Genomic DNA, 10,859 nt, shown 5'->3' on the forward strand with positions numbered 1-10,859 from the left:
TACATTGTTCTGAGCAGTAACACTAAGGCTGATGACTGTTATAGATTATGTATGTAAAGTTGCAGTCAATTTATAGACTCCATAAGGTTTTCAAGGCATATGAGAAGCCGAGGTGGTTTGCCATTGCCTTCCTCTGCACAGTCTTCCTCGGTGGTCTCCCTTCCAAGTACTGATCCTGCTTAGCTTCTGAGAACAGGCTATACTGTACCATTCCACACCCCGTTATAGATTACAGTAATTAATTTTATGCTAGTGAAAAACCATTTGTCAAAAGGACATTGTATTGATATAGCATAATTGTAAGCTTGCTGGCGTTAGCAGAAAACATATATAACAATTCTGACATTAAAATAATCAGATTTTATTTCACTAGTTTACAGAACTTATTTCTTACCCAGAGGAAAACTCAAACTAAGCTCCCTCCCTATTATTACTCTTTCAAGTGTCCTGTAGAGGGAGCACTTCTTTCACTTAGCAGTTCAGTTCCTAATGCAAGGAAGAAGGCACTCAGAAAAGGAAACTATCCAGGAAATATTAAGTAATAAAACTGAGGAAGGCAACACTTTTATTAATCATAATACTGGAAAGGGCAATTGGCAATACTTATTAGTCCAAGTGCTTTGGGATGATGCAGATGCACAAACACACATTTCTTTGCAAAACATTAAAAAAACTGATGTGTAAACGATGCCTCAGTTTTCTTTAAAAGATTCTCAAGTTTGAGTGTTTAAATTCTTGTTTGATTCTTAAAAGATGGGCCTCCTTAAGTTGTTTTTAAACTTGTCTTATGAGATGAGTGCATTCCTACTTTTTTCTAGCTTGATTCTAGAGTGTGAATATGGCAAATTCCTGAACCTCGCACAGTTAATAAATCTATTCTTGAGTATATAATCTGGACATACTTTGATTGATAAACATTCCTTAGCTAAGAGCTTGAAAGTTAAAATAAACACACCTGCTAATCAAAGAATTGTGTGCAGTCTTGTCCACCCAGTGTGTTGATTTGTTTTGTAGTTTATTTATAGCTCATCTTTCTCACTGAGACTGAAGGCAGATTACAGAGTACATACAGAGAAAAAATGTAATCATACAGTATAGGACATCAAATGAATAATGCAATAGGATTAGGAGTACAAAATGCAAGCAAAAATGTGCTCATACAGTATAAGATATGCAATAAACAATGCAAGTAAATAATGCTACAGGACAATAGTTCAACTGCTTGTAACTATTCATAAACTAGAACAGCTTTCAAAGAGGAAGACGGTGTTCTCACTTCAATGCACAGGAGATTTAAATGAAAAATTCACATTAGCAGCTGGTAACAGTTGCTTCTGTATAACTCTGTGCACCAAAGCAAGAATATAACTTCAAAAATCTTAAGGTCATTTAGGAAATGTGATGATGATGATGATGATGATGATGATGATGAAGAAGAAGAAGAAGAAGACAAAAATCACAGGAGAATCTGAAGACAAATGTAATATTAAAAGAACAATACCACATTGTTGGAAATATACTATCATTTCTCATCTAACTTATCAGGGAACCGAACATTGATATTCCATTCTTGGCCTAGTCGCCACTGCCACTTTCTCTGGTTGGGAAACAAAAATACCCTAAGGATGCTTGACTCAGATAGGAGGAGGCTGCACTGCCTGCATTTCTGGCACTTTTGTTTCACATTCAGAAGAGGCAGCAGTAGCAACTGGGTAGACAAGTATGATATACTAACAGTCAAGTGTGACGTGCGAGAGATGTAAATAAAAGGGAATAAAAGACGGCAGCACATCATTTTAGCAGGGAGCTTCTTTTTTACATCACATCCATCTTTATCTTAAGAGACTGCGTGCAATGGCTATATGACGACCAACCACCTATGGATTTTGCCAAAATTAGTAGCTGAATCTTTATGGAGAACAATAAACCAAAAAAGAGTTTGACATAAGTTTCCCTAGGAAATCAGGGCCAGGTGGGTAGAGGTGTCATCAATATGCTTTAGGCTGATCCTCCATTGAGCAGGGGATTAGATTAGATGGCATGTATGGCCCCTTCCAACTCTGTGATTCTATAATTCTAATATGGAAAGACAACCTAACAGTTGTCAATTAGCTTGGAGCACCAGGAACATCAGCACTGCATTACTGGACCTAGAAGACATGAATGCCATGCGAAATACTAAAAGAGCAACGACCCAATCCCTAGATGGATTTTCTGGAAATGAAGCCAGGGAATTTCAGAGGAAGAGCACATAGATGCAATAAGTTTCCATTTATTTTATTTTATTTTATTGTTTTTAAATAGTAGCAAGAGAGCTTCTAACAAATGGGCCACGAGCTACAGTGAAGAGCTTCTATTTAAAAATCTGGGCTGTACTGCACAACATGCAAATGAACCCTAAATGTTAATGAACACCTGTAATCAGGAAATCCTCAGGCACAAGGCTGGTGACTCACATGCCAAAATTTCGCTCCAACAGACAATGGGACTGGGATCTGAAGCACCTGCCTTCGGGAAACTGCATTAAACAGGAGAAGCAGAAAAACAGGACACCCAAAAACAGCAGCAGAAATGTTAACCAAAAGGAGCAGCTTTGGGCTTGAATTTCCAGCTATACTTTTGGGAACCTACTGATATTTAATCAAGAACAGGATATTTAGCAATCTGCACAAATGTATTTCTTCTGCAAAACATAGAATATTTGCAGAATTGGGGTACTCATCCAGGAAAACTAAGACTCCAAAGTTTCATTTGTTAAAAAGAAACAAATAAAAGAAAAAAATAGCACGTTTCTACCTCTGACATTTTTGAAAAACACTTTTTGGAAATAAAGGAACTCAGTGCATACTTTGATCATAAGGGAATATTTGCTCCATCAGAAAGCACGGCTGCCAATTCCTTAGCATCTGCTCTGAAGCATCAAAGCCACAATTAACTAAAACTTTTCTTATTCCCAGAGCAAGCAACGTAATTCATCTTAACTTCTGCTACCACAGGAAAGACTTCGAATTAGATGGCTGATACTGTTTGGTTGCTTTCTTTCTAGTAACTATTCAAGTAGCAGGCATGTATTTACGCACCACTGGCGGGGTGTCCCCACCCCCCATGCAGCTTCAGTCAGCAAGACTAGGCATAGTCTGAAATAGTCAAACTCTACTGAGCAATACAGCAACTAAGACGTTACTTAATGAAGAGTCAGTTTTGTTCTGTTGTTTACATTGTTATTATGCACTTTCCTCAAGGAGCCCAGGAAACACTACATCATTCTCTCCTCTTGCATTTTACCCTAACAATCCAGTGAAGGAAGGCTCAGGCTTATACAGGACTCTTTTTCTGGAGAAATGCACTGGAACGGAGTTCCAGAACAAAATTATTTTAAAAATGTTTAAAAGTTTGTGAGTTTGTAAGTATACATATTGAAAACTTCATTTCCCTCTTGAGAGTTCTGGCACCTCTTTTTTTTATTTTTAATCCCTGCTCAGGCATATGACTGACCCAAGGTTACTTACAGTACAGCCCTACAGAGTTCTTCCAATGGTCACAGACTGGAGTAATTCAGCTTCAGATTGCACTGCTAGTCAGTTTCATGAATCACAGGGGAATTGGATCTCGGCCTCCCCAGTGTCAGCCCAGTGGCTTAATCACAACACCATATCAGATTGCAAGGTTTTTGGAGACCCAGGGTGGGATACCAGTAAAATGGGGGGCACCTTCCCCTCCTGCATCAGCTCTCCACCTCCAACCTCCTGCTTCTGCTGGGTGTCCACTGTACCCCCAGGAGCAACAATTCAGGGGTTTTTGGGAGTTGCTTTGTGAAGAAGGAGGGATGAAATTTGGGTTCTGTGCACAGAGTTTAGATGGGGTGGAACCGCCAGATTTCTCATGTAAGTACAGGAGAAGGCTGTTCTATGACTTTCATTTAAAAGGACCAATAACCCATTTAAGGTGACCAGAAAAAAGCCCACAGGAAAAAAGCTGACAGGAAAAAGCCCACATGAAAAAATCCCCACGGTCACAGAAAAGGAAGCATTTAGACCTAGAAGTATTTTGGGGGATAGGAACGTACTTTAGCTGTAATACAGTTCTCATACTTTCCATTAAATCAGCACTGAAAAACAGAAATAGCTAAACTGATCTTTGGTGAACTAGGATTTCCAGAACTGCACACCTAATGAATCCGTGGAGTCATTTCGGTGAAATCCACCATATTAGCTATGGATAATTGTCTTCCTCTCCAATCAAACTTCTCAGCCAGAGTACAGTCTCTCATGCATTGTTGACACCATCAAAATTACTTGCTGCTGACAACATGTGTCAGCAACAGGTGCAGCTACACCAAAGCTGAACACCGTTGGACAAGAAGAAGAAAAGCAGAAACAACTCTCTGCATCACTTCTTCAACCCTTTTAATTCATGCATATAGAAAAAATGTATCTGAGATTTTAGCAATAATAACAAAATCCAAGAAGAGAGGGGTAGAGAATGAAAACATAGCAATCCTTCTATTTTTGTTTCAGCTGCAGATGCTTTCGTTTTAATAAAACATTATAGCTATTTCTAGCCATTATAATGGTGGCATTCATCTGTGTCCTGTTACCCTAAGTGGTTGTGAGGGTCTCCTGAGTATGGTGGGGAATTTAGCAAGGAGACCTAAACAATGTGAGGGGAGGGTAATCGAGCAGGATCTCCACCTATGTATACTGGGATTCCCCCCCCCAGTAGAACTCTCAAAATGAACCAGGCCATGATTAATGAAATGGTTTTTATAAAAGAGAATTGAAGAATAAAATCAAACTTATTAATTTAGGACCACTCTATAAACACACATACAAGTTCAGAAAATAAAGGTGGTAGCTTACAGAGACAGAGAATGGAACTTATTCTATGGGACTATATTTACCTGTCCAAAGAACACAGACAAACCAGTGTCCCACTCAAGGAAGGAAGTGTACCCGACCTTGAATTGGGAGTGTAAGTGGACGTCAAAACACACACACTCCACTGAACAGAGTGTGGCTGGATATACCCTTTGGAGCATGACATGATTGCTCCTAGAACAATGCTGTGATGGGTCTGAACAAGGAAATGTCATAACATTCCCAGAAATTGCAAATGCAATGTAACATTCATGTGAAAATGTATGTTGTGTTTGGTGATATCTAATTGCTAGGACAGGAAAACCACTACAAGGAGTTATATGGGATTAAAATGGTTTTTACTAGGTATTTACTTAGAATACCCAGGTAAGGAAAGGTCAGGCAAGACAGGAGGTTGGTTAGTTTATTGCCTTTTCTGAGAAGGCGGTCTTTGGATTTAACGAGGGAAGGGAGCTGCCAGAAACCAGACCCTTTCAAAATGTACCTTTAGGATCAGTTTTCCTAGACAAACCTCTGGTCAATATTTGATGGCACACATTCCATGTGACTGTAGGACCTATTTTGATCCAATTTGCAGACAAGAGTGAGTGACCCTGTGAGATGCTAAGAAAAAATGTTGCCTGTGTCACCTTTTTTTATAGGTACCAGAATTGTCCTTCTGAGGGAGGGAGGGTCTAGGCATAACACTACTGACAAAGGAAAGTAAACCAATGCACTGATCTTTAAAAATCAGAGCTGCCAGTTCTGGGTTAGGAAATTCCTGGAGATTAGGGAGCTGGTGCCTGGAGAGGGCTGACTTTGAGGAGGGGAGGGAGCTCTTCAGGGATGTGATGCCACAGAATCCAATCTCCAAAGCTGCCATTTTCTCTAAGGGAACTGATCTCTGGAGTCTGGAGATAAGTTGTAACTCCAGGACAAGTCTAGGCCCCACTTGGAAGCTGGCAACCATAGCAGAAATAGTACAGTTGTAAGAAAAGGAAATTGTATCTGTACAACATCATGGGCATCCCCCTCTCCCTTGCTTCTAGCCTGAACATTCTGAAGAGAGTCCCATTAGACATAGCCCATCTTTTACTGTTAAATGACCTGCAGATGCACAGTGCCAGCCCAGTGGAGTGATTTTAGAGTGTCAGACTAGGATCTGGGATACCCAGATTGAAATCCCTGTCCTGTCATGCAGGCTTCCTGGTTGACCTCAGGTCAGTTAATGCACTCACAGTCTAACCTGCCTCATAGGGTTGTTGTGAGGATAAAATAGAGAAGAGAGAACTATGTTAGCTGCTTTGGATCCCCATTGGGTAGAAAGGTGACACAGAAATGAAGTAAAATAAATTAAAAATACTGGATCCTTCTTCCAGCTATTACAAAGGGGGGGGAGTCTGAATTTGTGGTTTTTGATGCAGTTGACTTCTTTGGAACCCTTTTTTTTAAATTTATTTCCTTAAATCGATACAAATAATTCAATGAAATAGCACACATCTCTAATTTAAAAAATGGAACAGAGGTAGGGTTAAAAATCAGAAAACCTTACAAGTAAACAATGGAAAAGTAACCAAGGCAATGAAACAGTCAATGTGGGCAAAGAAATTCTAAGGAAACCAGACTATCTAAAGTTTAACATGCCACACTGAACAAAGGGTGACAAATGCAGAACACACTGAACTGTAATAAAAAAGATATTGTGTGTATTGTGACACACACAATAGACAATACACACAATAGACAATATTGCAGTACACTACAATACCGCGTCTCCTGTAGGTGCAATAACTCAGGCTAATCAACTTCCTTGGAACTCTTAAGCATAAGTTCTCCACTCTGAACGTATGTACGTAGTCATCTTGACAGATTGGCCTAGTTCAGACATCACATGAAATTACGGTTTATTTAAATTAGGTTTAATTTGTGAAACCACTTTCAGCTCACAGACTCTCACCCAAGTCACTCACTGCCTTGACCAACACTGGTTCCATTGCCTCCTCTCTATAAGCTGGTAAAGTGGTGCCAGGGAACAAACCTGATGTAAACTAGGATTAAGTCAAGATGGTTACACTCATACATCATGCAGCAAAACTATAGTTAGGTCTGTAGTTAAGTCTATAGTTAATAAAGTATAATTGTGATTAATTAACAAATATCAGATCATTACTGCAGATCTGAATTTGATGAACCCTGAATTCAGACAATCACACTAACTACAGTTAGTTTAATTAATTAGTTTGGTGGGATGTCTGACCTGAGGCAGGCATGTTTTTTAAATACTGCATGCTGTGAGGTTAACGTGCACACATATGTGATTACATTTATTATAATATTCTATATATAGAAAAACAAATTAAGCAAAAACAAGGTGGGCAAAGGAAACTATGAAGTAGGCTTAGGAACCTGAAAGATACCACTGATTCCAATGACTCAACAGGGTGAAAATGGACATTGACTGATTTATGTACATTGTATTTTTGTGTAGGGGTCCGTCTTTACAGCATGATTCCTCCCTGCCCCCAACGACTCCTCTCCCTAGGATCACCCTATCTGCTTACATGTGTGGCTATTTTGTATTAATCCAAGACCCAGCATCTCATTTTGCACAGCAGCCAGCCTTTGGAACTTCCCAGGCATGAATGTGATAGTTGCTGTCTATCTGGCCTAAATCAAACTAATGTTTGGTCCAGCCTTTAACATGCAGCCATGCTGCCTCTGTGGAAAAGAAGATTTATTTAGATATCTTCAGTAATAACCACTTATAGATCTATCTTTGTTGTATTTGCTTAATCTTTCTTAAAGCCAGTAGCACTGCAAGAGTTCATGGAAGTAGGAACTGATAAAGTTGAGTCAGCACACCACTTACAGTTTGATCTATGTTTGCGATGATTTTTAATTCTTGCAAAATTAAGCAAAATAACCTCCATGGTGTGTGTGTGGGGAGATTATACTGTTATCATTGTATTATATATTAAATATCCAGGTAGATAGAAATACCTAGTTAATAGCAATAGAACTGATGTGACATTTGGGCACCCCCACATAAACATCAGGTTGCACAATACCACAAGGAAAATTGATGGCTTACATATCTAATTTCAAACTACAAAAATATTCATTTGGGGGGGGGGGACACAGTTCAAGCATACAAGAAAATAAACAGAAAACAGCTTGTTAAATTAGCCAAAATGACTTATCTCATACAAGATGGTTTTAAAAGGATGGAGGCTATGATGGATGTGTTAGAAGTCAAAAATGGTTTATGTGGTTGTCAGTCTGTTTGCAGCTAGAATTTGTTCTGTTTCCTGTATGAAAGATGTTCTTCTCCAGCATATGACCAGCTGGTATCAAATGGGTGCGCAGTTTCAAGGGAGCATCGTGTCCTTTTTATACACAAATCAACAGTTTGGAATCAATAAAGAGGATTTCAGTTACTGTTCAAACTGAACACATTTGTAGTTTTTATGTTACCTCGGTGCTAAGAGCTAAAGACCAAAGAGATCGAATTCACATGTTTTATCACAGGGTGATGTTCTCCAGAAACTGAGTTCAATGGCATCAAGATTGGAAGGCTAGGTATAAATACTTTACATGCTTTTCAGAACAATGACTACCCCAGTCTGGGTAGCTGTCTAGGCCAACAGGTACAAAGCACTACCAGTGTTGTTTTTAAAGGCAATTAACCAAGGCTTTCTCAAAACCTCCATGCCAGAGCAAAGACAAGAGAAAGAAAAGACACACAGACTAGATATGAAAGGCTTACAGAAAATTTCATGGCGTCATTGTGATCCCACATTCAAATAACCATGCAATATCCTGGAACTAGAGATCAAATTGCCAACATTCGCTGGATTATGGAGAAAGCAAGAGATTACCAGAAAAACATCTACTTCTGCTTCATTGACTATGCTAAAGCCTTTGACTGTGTGGATGACAACAAACTATGGCAGGTCCTTAAAGAGATGGGAGTACCAGACCACCTCACACGTCTCTTGAGAAACCTGTATAAGGGTCAAGAAGCGACAGTTAGAACTGGATATGGAACAACTGATTGGTTTAGCATAGGAAAAGGAGTACGACAAGGATGTATATTGTCACCTTGTTTATTTAATATATATGCAGAGTACATCATGCAAAATGCTGGCCTGGATGAATCACAAACAGGAATTAAGATTGCTGGGGAAAAGATCAACAACCTCAGATATGCAGACAATACCACTCTAATGGCAGAAAGTGGAGAGGACCTAAAGACCCTCTTGCTCAGGGTAAAAGAGGAGAGCGCAAAAGTGGGCTTGAAGCTCAACATCAAAAAAAAACTAAGATCATGGCATCCGGCCCCATCACTCCTTGGCAAATAGAAGGGGAAGTCATGGAAGTAGTGACAGACTTCACATTCCTGGGATCCCAGATCACAGCAGCCCTGAAATTAAAAGACGCCTGCTCCTTGGGAAGAAAGCGATGGTGAACCTAAAAAGCATGATAAAAAGTAGAGACATCACCCTGCCAACAAAAGTCCGCATGGTCAAAGCAATGGTATTCCCAGTAGTCATGTATGGCTGCGAGAGATGGACTATAAGGAAGGCCAAGTGCCGAAGAATACATTCTTTTGAACTATGGTGCTGGAGATGACTCTTGAGAGTCCCTTGGACTGCAAGAAGAACAAATCAGTCAATCCTAAAAGAAATCAACCCTGACTGTTCCCTGGAAGACAAGATAATGAAACTGAAGCTCAAATACTTTGGCCACCAAATGAGAAGGGAACACTCACTGGAGAAGACCCTGATGCTCGGAAAGATTGAAGGTCAAAGAAGACGGGGACGGCAAAGGATGAGATGGTTAGACAGTGTCATAGATGCAACGAACATCAAATTGAGCAAACTTCAGAGGACGGCGGAAGACAGGAAGGCCTGGCGTGATATGGTCCATGGGGTCGCGAAGAGTCGGGACTGGACCATGCAATTGAACAACAACAAAAATCCTGGTTTTATTGTTCACTTCACCCTTAAGTGAGGGGGAAGGGAGTTGTGTAGGAAGCAAAAGGTAGTTTATTGCCTGTTCTACTGTAATCTCACTATGGGTAGAATTCTAGGAGGGGAAAACCATGTGAGTGAACCACCACATTAGCCTCAAGACTAATGTAACACCCTGAGTCCTGAAGGCAAGGTTCAAGTTCTAGAGTAATATTCACAAATTCAAAATGTAAAGCCAGTTTATTTAAATATAACAGAATGCAACTGTGAAAAACACTCCCAAAGCTATCAGTACTGGTTCATTAACCAGTGTCCCCAGACCAAAATCCTACTCACAATCCACTTTATAGAAGGTGCAGGCAATACTGTGGGATTGTCCAGAGGCTACGCCTGGAACAGAGTCCCAGATATCCAAAAGGCCTTCTTGCAAAGATACTGGATGAATCTTCAAGCTTATTTGTTGCCCTAGGAGTAATTTCCCTTCCCTCCTGGCAAGATGAAGTGAGGCAGTCTGTACTCGGGTGTTGACCTCAGGCAATCAATGAAGAGTTCAGCTCTTTGCTCTTCCCAGATTCTTCAGCTCTTCCTAGCCACTGCTGCTCTCCCAGGGAGAAGGGTTCAGTTCTTCTCAACTAGCAGTTTGAGCTCAGTGTCCTTTTTGGATTCAAAGACTGGAAACAGGCTTTGCCTTTCTGAGAGCACTACCTTCAGCATGTTTCAATAATCCTTTGTCCTTTCAGCTAGCCCAGTCCTGCTTTATACCATCTCTCCTAGTTATGGTGGCCCTTTCAAAAGCATGCCCCATGAGCCTTTGCTAAACACAGAGGTCATTTCGGGGGGGATCGCGGGGGATTGCAGTTCCCCCAGGTGAGGTACGGGGCGGGGCACATGACGAAGCCCCGCCCCCTGCTTCTGGCCGCCCCGCTTCCGGCCCTCATTCAGCGAGGAGGAGGCAGGAGAAGAGGGAGGGTAAGTTGCTTCCTCCCTGCCTCTCCCCACCCCTGCCTGCCTGGGGCCAGGGAGGGCCTTC

Source organism: Gekko japonicus, unplaced genomic scaffold (genome assembly GCF_001447785.1).
Source record: "Gekko japonicus isolate JY-2015 unplaced genomic scaffold, Gekko_japonicus_V1.1 scaffold4, whole genome shotgun sequence".
Lineage (NCBI taxonomy): Eukaryota > Metazoa > Chordata > Lepidosauria > Squamata > Gekkonidae > Gekko > Gekko japonicus.